The sequence below is a fragment of the Canis lupus genome, chromosome 14 (genome assembly GCF_048164855.1).
Source record: "Canis lupus baileyi chromosome 14, mCanLup2.hap1, whole genome shotgun sequence".
Classification (NCBI taxonomy): Eukaryota; Metazoa; Chordata; class Mammalia; order Carnivora; family Canidae; genus Canis; species Canis lupus.
In genome coordinates, this window is record NC_132851.1 from 4,200,591 (window position 1) to 4,209,895 (window position 9,305).

The window sequence follows — 9,305 nt, forward strand, 5'->3', positions numbered from 1 at the left end:
TTGCCCAACCAAAGCCCAAGTCTTGCAAGTTCCTACTGAGGTGGTCCACCACTGACCAAAGTGTGCTATCTCCCTCACCGCAGTGAGGATAAGCCCAGCTTGTTCAACTACAGGTATTTATATCACTTGGAGCTTGATTATAAGGCAGGCTGTGGTTTGGCAGGTCTGGAGTAGGCCCTTTCCTGTATTTCTTTTTTTTTTTTTTTCCTTTCCTGTATTTCTAACAAGTCCTCACACTCTGAATAGCAAGGCAGTCAAGGATGATGGATTCAAATGTCAGAAGTGCTTGAGTTTGACCACAGGGCCCCCATATGAATCTTGGACTGTTTTCTAGAGAAAATATGACTGGTTTTCAACTAATTCACTACTATTTGGTTCTTTATTATCAGCAACCCAACCCAACCCATTGTCCTCATCCTTAGACAGAAATGTGGTTTCAGCTGTAGGAGCCATTGGTGAGGCCTTGTGGTGGCTAAGGTATGTGAAGGCCTCAATGACACTTGGGCAATTATTGATCAAACTTGCTACCTTTGAGGTAAAATTATAAGCAGTAAGAGTAACCAAGTCATTCCACTCAGTGGATTGGTTGAAAATACTCCAATAGTTTTATTTTTTATTTTATTTTATTTTTAAAAGATTTTACTTATTTATTCATGAGAGAGAGAGAGAGAGAGGCAGAGACACAGGCAGAGGGAGAAGCAGACTCCATGCTGGGAGCCCGACGCGGGACTCGATCCTGGGACTCCAGGATCGCACCCTGGGCCAAAGGCAGGTGCCAAACTGCTAAGCCACCAATAGTTTTATGCTGGCTCCATGTGAGGCTCTTGGGCTGGAGGACCAGAGATCTGGGAGGTTCTGAAGTGTCCTTTCAGCTTAGGTGGTCTACACCTCACCCACCTCCTTCCCCAGCTCCATTTCTCACCATTCCACATCCCACATCTGGGCTTTCACTGCTCCTTTGGCTATGGATGCCCTTCCCACATTCCTTCACTGGCTAACTGCAAAGTTCTACTTGGCTCAGCTTCCCTATCCCGTAAGGCCAGCTGAGTGCCCCTTCTCTGTGCTCCCAGGGAACACTGCCTTCCTCTGCCCTGCATTTTATCAGCTTATGAGCATTTATTTATTTTGTGTTCACTCTTCATTATCCATCAGCTCCTAGAGGAGAGGACCATGCTTCATTTATTTTTGTATCCCCTGACAAAGCCCCCAACACTCACTAAATATGAAACTGACCTGAGGGTTCTAATGCCCCACAGCCTACCCCTTCATCTCTAAGCAACTGGAGGAAGATTATAAGAGATCAGTGAAAGAAACCCTCACATAACCCTCCCTTTTTAGGTTATGTGACATTGGGGGTTTCCAGGGGCTTTAGGTGTGAAGCTGTAGGTCAGGTCCTACCCCACTCGGATACTTGGCCCCCAAGAAAAAGGTAAGCTTCTGAAAAGCCACAGAGGCATGAGTTAGTGTTTAGTAAGTGACTATTAAGTTGAATGTTAGGGCTCACCTCTATTTGGGTTTCTCAAACTTGAATGGGCCTACGAGTCATCTGAATAGCAAGTGCACTTTAGCTCCCAAGTGAGTCCTGTATATGGAGATCTGCAGCATTGGTATCATCTGGCAACTGCTCAGAAATGCAAATTCTTGGAGTCCACCCCAGAGCTACTGAAGCAGACTGTCTAGGGGTGCGACCCAGGTGTCAGTGTCAAACTCTGGGTGATGATAGCCAGATTCCCAGAAAGAGTTACAGCAATAGCTCCCACCTGAACAAGTGGGTTCAACTTGTTCTAGATGAGTTCCTTACTTTTCAGTCTCACAACTGGACCTTTGAAGAGAGAAGCTGTTGAAAACAGAGGTGGCGAAAAGCCACAGAAAGAGAAATGCTACTGATGATGCCAGCTGCTGCTGCTGGCGGTGTGCATTTTATGTGCACCGTGGCTACAATTCTGTGTATGTGGATTGGGGAAACATTTGTAAGGAAATAAGCTAAAGTCCTCATGGCAGCTGGATTATGAATAATTTCCCTCTTTTCTCTAATTAAAACAATAAGTCCTTGTATAATAGAAAGATACATGTATTCAGTTTTAAAAATACATTCTCATGTATTCTCACGTAGGAGACAAAAGGAGATATGGGTCGGGCGGTGGGATGGTTCCCACAGCAGTCCTGTGGCACCTGAGAAGCAGCAGAGCTTAAGCACTTCTCAGTGTGGGGCGGGGGGTAGGAGGTGGCATGGGCAGGCGTGTGAGGTGGCAATGCCATTAGGGTATTTGTTGGAACAATTTTAGTGCAAGAGAAAACCACAAAAGAACCACCAAGAAAACCACAAAATGGACTGAGTGAAAATAAAGGTGGGGGGTGGGGAGAGAGAGAGAGTGGAAGGAGGAAGAGAAGGAGGAGGACGAACGGAGGAAAGAAATTTTGCCTGATTTGAAAGACCAGGTGGAGCCGGATGCTCCGAGGAGGTTGCGGTCAGGAGTCTGTCCACCCGTAGGCTTTCCCTCTCTCTGACCTGGACGCCAGTCTGCCTGCCCAAGGCTCTGGCCGGCTCAGCCTGTGCCCACCCCTGCAGCCTGGGTCTGTGGAAGCACGTGAACAGACAGGAGAGAAGAGCTGCTGCCCTAAAGGAAAACTCAAGTGCAGCCGTCAGAAGAAGTAGATGCTGGGAAGGAAGAACCTTATCATATTTGCTCCTATTGATCCAGTTATCAGTGCTTTTAAACTTACTTCCAGGTCTGCCCTGGGCGTTTTTCAGACTTGCACAAAGGGTCTGGATAAGACCTAGGGTGGCTGCAGCCTTCCAAAGAGGAAAGTTGCCACTGGGGCTGTGGGGGGCAGGGAGATTCTTACCCACCAAGGTTAGCACTGGGCACCCTGTTCTTGGGAGGAAGCGGGAATTTCCACGCGGTAAGTTCCCTTCCCTGTACAATGAATTACTATCTTGATGAGAAACCCGTGGGCAGCTGGTTGAGAAGAGAGAGGCATTCTCTGAATGAGAGGGAATTTACCACCTTCTTTTATGGTGGCAGTGCTTCTGTTGTCACAGCAGGGTATGGATTGATTCATCTGCAAATATATACATCTGTGTAGACACTATACTGCTAGCCTCTGCAAAATACATACCCAGAGACATTTCTGCAGCTCAGAATACGTCACCTCTGTCACAACCACTCTCTCTCCACCACCCCCACACCCTGTGGGCCCAGGCATGTGGGCCTGGGGTTCCCCGGTTGGAGGCCAGATGAGAGTCTCTGTGTGTAGAGATTGGGGAGTGGGGGTGGGGAAGTGGGGGCCAGTAAGCTGGCTGGCAGTGGCCCAAGTTCCTTCCAGGGCCCATTGGGCCTCTCTCTCCTGGGATGTCTCTTCCACCACTGAGTTTCTAACCTGAACAACCAAGGTCATTCATATCTCATCCCTCCTGCCCTGGGGTGCTCAGACTTGGCTCTCTTGGAGCCCCCCCCCACCCTCCCAGGGCTCAGAGGCATGGCTATTGTCCTCAGAGCTCCATCCTCCCAATGAGGGGACAGAAAAAACAGAGCCCACTGCTGAGGATTCTGATTCGGAGCCACACAGTTCCATCTGCTTCCTCCTTCTCCTAGAATTGTCCCCCTCCATCATCATTGGCTCCCAGGGTCCCCTTGAGAGGACTCCAGCTGCCACAGCGCCCCATGACAGAGGTCTGACTCCTTCCCACCCAAGGGAAACAGAGGCTCTTCCTCAGCTCTGGAGTTCCCCATCCTGCCTGGGCTCCCGTGGGCTGAGGACAGAGGTGTGGAGAGTGGCCATCTTTCCTACAAGCACAGAGGAGTTCTGCTTGATGAACAGAGCTGACTCCTGGGCCATCTCTATAAAAACCCTGCCCTGACCTCCACAGGTCCTCTAACCTTCAGTGAGGCCCATGGAAACTGAATTATGGGTAAAAGTGATGTTTAAAATGACATGAGAAAAGGCCCAGTGGAAACTCTTAACAGTGAACAAAATTTTCAACAGTTCCTAAACAAAATAAACTCTTGTAATATTTTGCTCTCTGTTGGATCATTTCCATCAACCTACAAATGTGCTGCTATTTTCCCATCTTTTAAAAAAGAAAGTGTTTTTCTGTGATAAATGATTCAACAAAGTATCCTTATCCTTATCCTTCAAATAAAGGAGAAGGAGAAATCTCCCCTAGAGGCAAATTCCAAATAACACATGTAGATACTACCCTGATCCAGGAGGTAGAATATACAAAGGGGAAAACAGTAATTTTATAGGGAAGATGCCTGGCAGACACCATGTTAACCAAGTGATGAGGGTTAACATCACCAGTGATAAGACTTGTTGCTGTCACGTGTCTCTGATATGACCTAATGAGAAGGGCACTTCATCTCTGGGGCATTCTTCCCTCAAACCCTTTACCTCAGTCGAATCATAAGAAAATCTCAGATAAACTCAAACTGATGGACATTCCACAAAATACCTGACCAGTACTCTTCAAAACTCTCAAGGTCACGAAAACCAAGGAAAGACAGAAAGGGTCACAGACTGGAGAGACTAAGCCTGATCCAATGGGGTCTCTAGTGTGGTCTCCTGGGCCAGAGAAAGGTCATTAGTGTGAAAACTGGTGAGATGCGGGTAGCAGGGCTACTCGTACTGTACCAATGTCAGTCTCTTCTGACAGATATACTATGGCTTCGTAAGAAGGTAACAGTGGGTAAAGGGGGGAAAGGGTGTAACAGAGTGATCTGTTCTGTCTCTGCAACTTGTTTATGAACTGAAAGCTATTCCAAAATCAAGTCTGTTCCAAAAACAAAGGCAAAAACAAAAACAAATTTCATCTACAATTTAAAGACTGATGATACCAAATGCCGATAGATTCCTGAAGCAACTGGAACTCACACATTGCTGATGAGATGTAAAATTATACAGTCATTCTAGAAAACATTTTTGTTGTTTTTGATAAAGTTAAACATACAGTACTGTATGACCCAGCAATATCTACCCAAATTTATGCCTGCACAAAGACCTGTGTACAAATGTTCTTGGCATCTTGAATCATAATGGCCCCAAACTAGAAACAACTTAAATGTCTAACAAGTGAATGGGTAATCAATTGTGGTATATCTGTACCACAGGATACCACTCAATGATACAAAGGAAGAAACTACTGATACGTGCTGAACAAAAGAAGCCAGGCATAGGAGTACATCCTGTATGATTCAAGTTATATGAAATTCCAGAAAAGGTGAAACAAAGCTCAGCAACAAAAAGCAGAACAGTGGTTGCCTGGGGCTGGGGATTGGAAGGAGGAGGTGGGAGAGATTGACTATAAAGGGGCACAAGGGAATTTCTGGGGTGTGGAAGTGTTGCATATCTTGATTGTTGTGGTGGTTACAGGGGTGTATACATTTGTGAAAACACATTGAACTGTATACTTCAGATGTAAATTTAAAGTATACCTCAATAAGGTTGATTTTTAAAAAAGCTTTCACTTGTTCTCACTTACCCTGCCAGCTGTTTTGTAAGGCTCCTAAGTTGTGTGCAGTTCTGCCCCACAGATTCTGTCTTAAGTCCACACCAGTTTTGTGCCATCACACATGGAACTCCTCTCACCAGGACTGCAGTGACCTCCGTGCTGCTAGATCCAATGATCGATTCTTATTTCTCACCCCTGGCCTGACCTGTCGGGACATCCCATACAGTTCACCATTTCCTTCTTGAAGCTCTTTTTTTCCTTTGGTTTCCAGGACACAATAGTCTCTTGGTTTTCCTTCCATCTCTGATTACTCTTAGTATCCTTCACTGGTTCGCCTGACTTTCCCAACCATCTACTGTTGGGAGTTCCTCAGGGTGCTCTTCCCGCACTTAGATGATTCAATTTCATCAAATCTCAGGGCCTTAAATTACATGCATATGCTGAGAACTCCCAAATCTGTTTCTCAAGCCCAGGACTCTCTCCTAAATTCTAGCTTTATAATTCCAACTGCCTACTTGACATTTCTATTTGGATGTTGAACAGATATCTCACACTAAACATGTTCAAAACCAAACTCCTGATCGTCCATAAACCTGCCCATCTGCAGTCTTTTGTAACTCCCAGATGGCCCTGACAGATTACCATTTATGCAAATCAAAACCCTAGGAGTCACCCTGGACTATTCTTTTTCTCACATTCTGCTGGCTCTACCTTGAAAATATAACCGTAAGGCGCATATTCTTTGTCATTTTCACTACTGCTACCTTGGTCCAACTGCTCTCATCTTGGACTAAACTCCTAAATGGTCCTCCTATTTCCACTCTTGCCCTCCTACACTCTATCCTCAACACAGCAACCAGAGTGACCCTGTTAAAATGAAAATAAGCTCATGTCATTCAAAATTCTATAGTGGGGGGATCCCTGGGTGGCGCAGAGGTTGAGCGCCTGCCTTTGGCCCAGGGCGCGATCCTGGAGACCCGGGATCGAATCCCACGTCGGGCTCCCGGTGCATGGAGCCTGCTTCTCCCTCTGCCTGTGTCTCTGCCTCTCTCTCTCTCTCTCTGTGTGACTATCATAAAAAAATAAAAAATAAAAAAAAAATTCTATAGTGGTTCTCTCTCAGAATAAAAGCCCTATGTGGTCTAGCCCCCCACAACCTTACCTCTGTGATTTAATCTCCTAATATACCACTCTTTCTTACTCATTCTTCTCGAGACATACTGTTTTTTTTGTTTTGTTTTGTTTTGTTTTTGCTATTTCACAAACATGGCAGTTGTATGCCTGTTCACCTAATCACCTGTTCACCTGATCATCTATTCTGCTTTTGCTCTAGCTGTCCTGTCAGGATGCTCTACTGGCCAACTTCTTCATCTCCTTCAACTCTTAGCATATAGACTTGCTCAAATCTCACCCCTTCAGAGAATTACTCTTTTTAATACTACCACCTGACCCACTTCAACACTTACTTCTTTACCTTGCTCTATTTTTCCTTTGTTCCCATAGCACTTACTTTCTAATGGACTCTTGCATTGCTATGATTTCTAACAGATGTGAGCCTCTGGTTTGCTGGGCTGCAGCTGTTTTCCTTGGAGCCACTGCCCACTTGCCAGGATCATCTCTCACGGGGAGCCTTCCCAGGACAGATGACAGTTGCCTGTTACTCTATGATCCAGCACAGTAGCCACTAGGCCCACGTGGCTACTGAGTGCTTGAAACATGGCCAGTCCAAAATGAGCTATGTTGGAAGGGTAAAGTTTCAAGGCCTTAGTACCAAAAAGAATAAATAATATCTCGTTAATAATTTTTAATATTGACTCCATGTTACAAAATGTATATATTGGGTTAAATAAAATATACTAAAAAAATTAAGTTCACTTGTTTCTTTCTGTCTTTTAAAACTGTGGCTACTAGATGACTTAAAATTACTCATTTGGCTTGGATTATATTTCTACCGGGCCACTATGAGGTAAAACTACTCATGTCTAGAAATCAATGAGGTAAAACTACTCACGTCTAGAAATCAAATCCCAGGAGCTTGAAATCCACATTTCCTAAATGTGAATCGATGTTTTTTTTGTTTGTTTTTAATTTCAAGTACTATTGAGATACAGTCAAATTCCACTAAGACAAAAGCCCCTTCAGGATTTGATTGTGTTAATGGGGACTGTTAAAGAAGCTTTGGCTTTCTTTTTATTCTTCTATCATCTGGTGATGTTGTGCCTGATGGGCTGAATGTGTCCGAGGAGGTTCGGGAGCTCGTGGGCAAGACCGGCTTCTCGTCAGACCAGATCGAGCAACTCCACTGGAGGTTTAAACAGCTGAGTGGAGACCAGCCCACCATTCGGACCCCAAAACCTGAGTCCACTCTGACCACAAAGCACGGAGCTCAGAGTCTTCTTGGAGAAATGCTTGAAGAGAAAACAATCATCTAACACACTGATGGAGTCCCTATGCTGTGCAGACTTGTCTCCAGGCCTCAAGAGCTTCTGTTCTAGCCGGGAAGCCCCCTCCCTAAGTAAACCCATGAATAGATATGAATTTTAGATCATGAGGGAAATACAGTAATTGCTTCTGGCAAAAAAAAAAAAAAAAAAAAGTCTCCTCCCAAGGTCCCTCTGACACTGTATTTGCACTTGTTCCAGGAACTGGGCTCTCCTCCCAAGAGCCTGAACCTGCACCCTGGCAGGTCACTGAGGCACTGATCGGTTCCTGCCCTGCCTGGGGATGGCACCCCGATGGCCCAGCTCAGATCCGCAGGTGGACAGCTGGTGGGGCTGGGGGTAATAAGACAGATTGTGTGGGAGGCACCCCGGCTAAGGGCCAAAGGGAAAGGGATTCCTCTGCTCAGGACTAAACACAAGGGGCTATTGTCTCTAGAAACCAATTTTGGGATGGAAATCAGAGGCTGTGGGTGAGTTTCAGGAAAAACCAGCTCCCACAGTTTGGGAACACCATGGAGTTCTTAGAGGCTGGGTCCAAAGAGAAGGGTGCCCCAAAGCTGGGGGTTGCAGGAACAGGGAAGACAGAATGAGGGGATCAGTGACCTAGGGACCTGGTACCAGGAAGACACAATGATGGAAGGAAGGGCTGGATTGGGAAAACTCTCTGATCTCCCCAAATTCTATAATCTTGCCATACTGCTTTTATATTATTGGGGTGGGGGAGGCAGGAGGATGCAACTTCTCTTGAAAACTTGCCCCCAGTTCTAAGCTCTCTGTATCTGGTCTTTCCTGGCAGTGCTTATTCCTTCCTGACTGAGGGCTGAGGATCTGGACTAGGAAATATACTCGTAAATTTCTTATGAAAAGCAAAATAGGATTTCATCCTCTGTTTTCTCCCCTCTTTTTCACTATGCCAACTGTAGGAAAAAGAAAAGAATATGCAAAGTGAAAAAGATTGAAGAAAGATTGCAAGACTAGTAGAAATGAAAACAACAAAACAAAATGTTATTTTTATTTGCTTTCAGAACTCAGAAATGCAGGTCAACCATTTAGGACAAGGATGTAGACACAACTGTGCCAGACGCTCCAGGGATGAACTGGGGAGGAGGCAATTTAGGATGAGAACCAGGGAAAATCTGTCCCTAGCCAACTTGCCACCAGGGTATAGAGAGTCTCCTGGGCAGACAGAGGGATGGCTCTCAGTCCTGCCAAAAGCCCGAGAGAAGCAGGGCCACTGGTGGCAGGGGGTGGGAATAAAGGACTTGGCCTCTCGAGGGCACTTCTTCCCTCCCAAAGCCATTGTCTGCCTGCAAATGTGCTTTCATCAGATGCAAACTGTATTTATGGCTTCTTGGAATTTTCCGAATGAAGTAACTTTTCTCCCCAGACCATTTTTCTTCACAACTGAAATC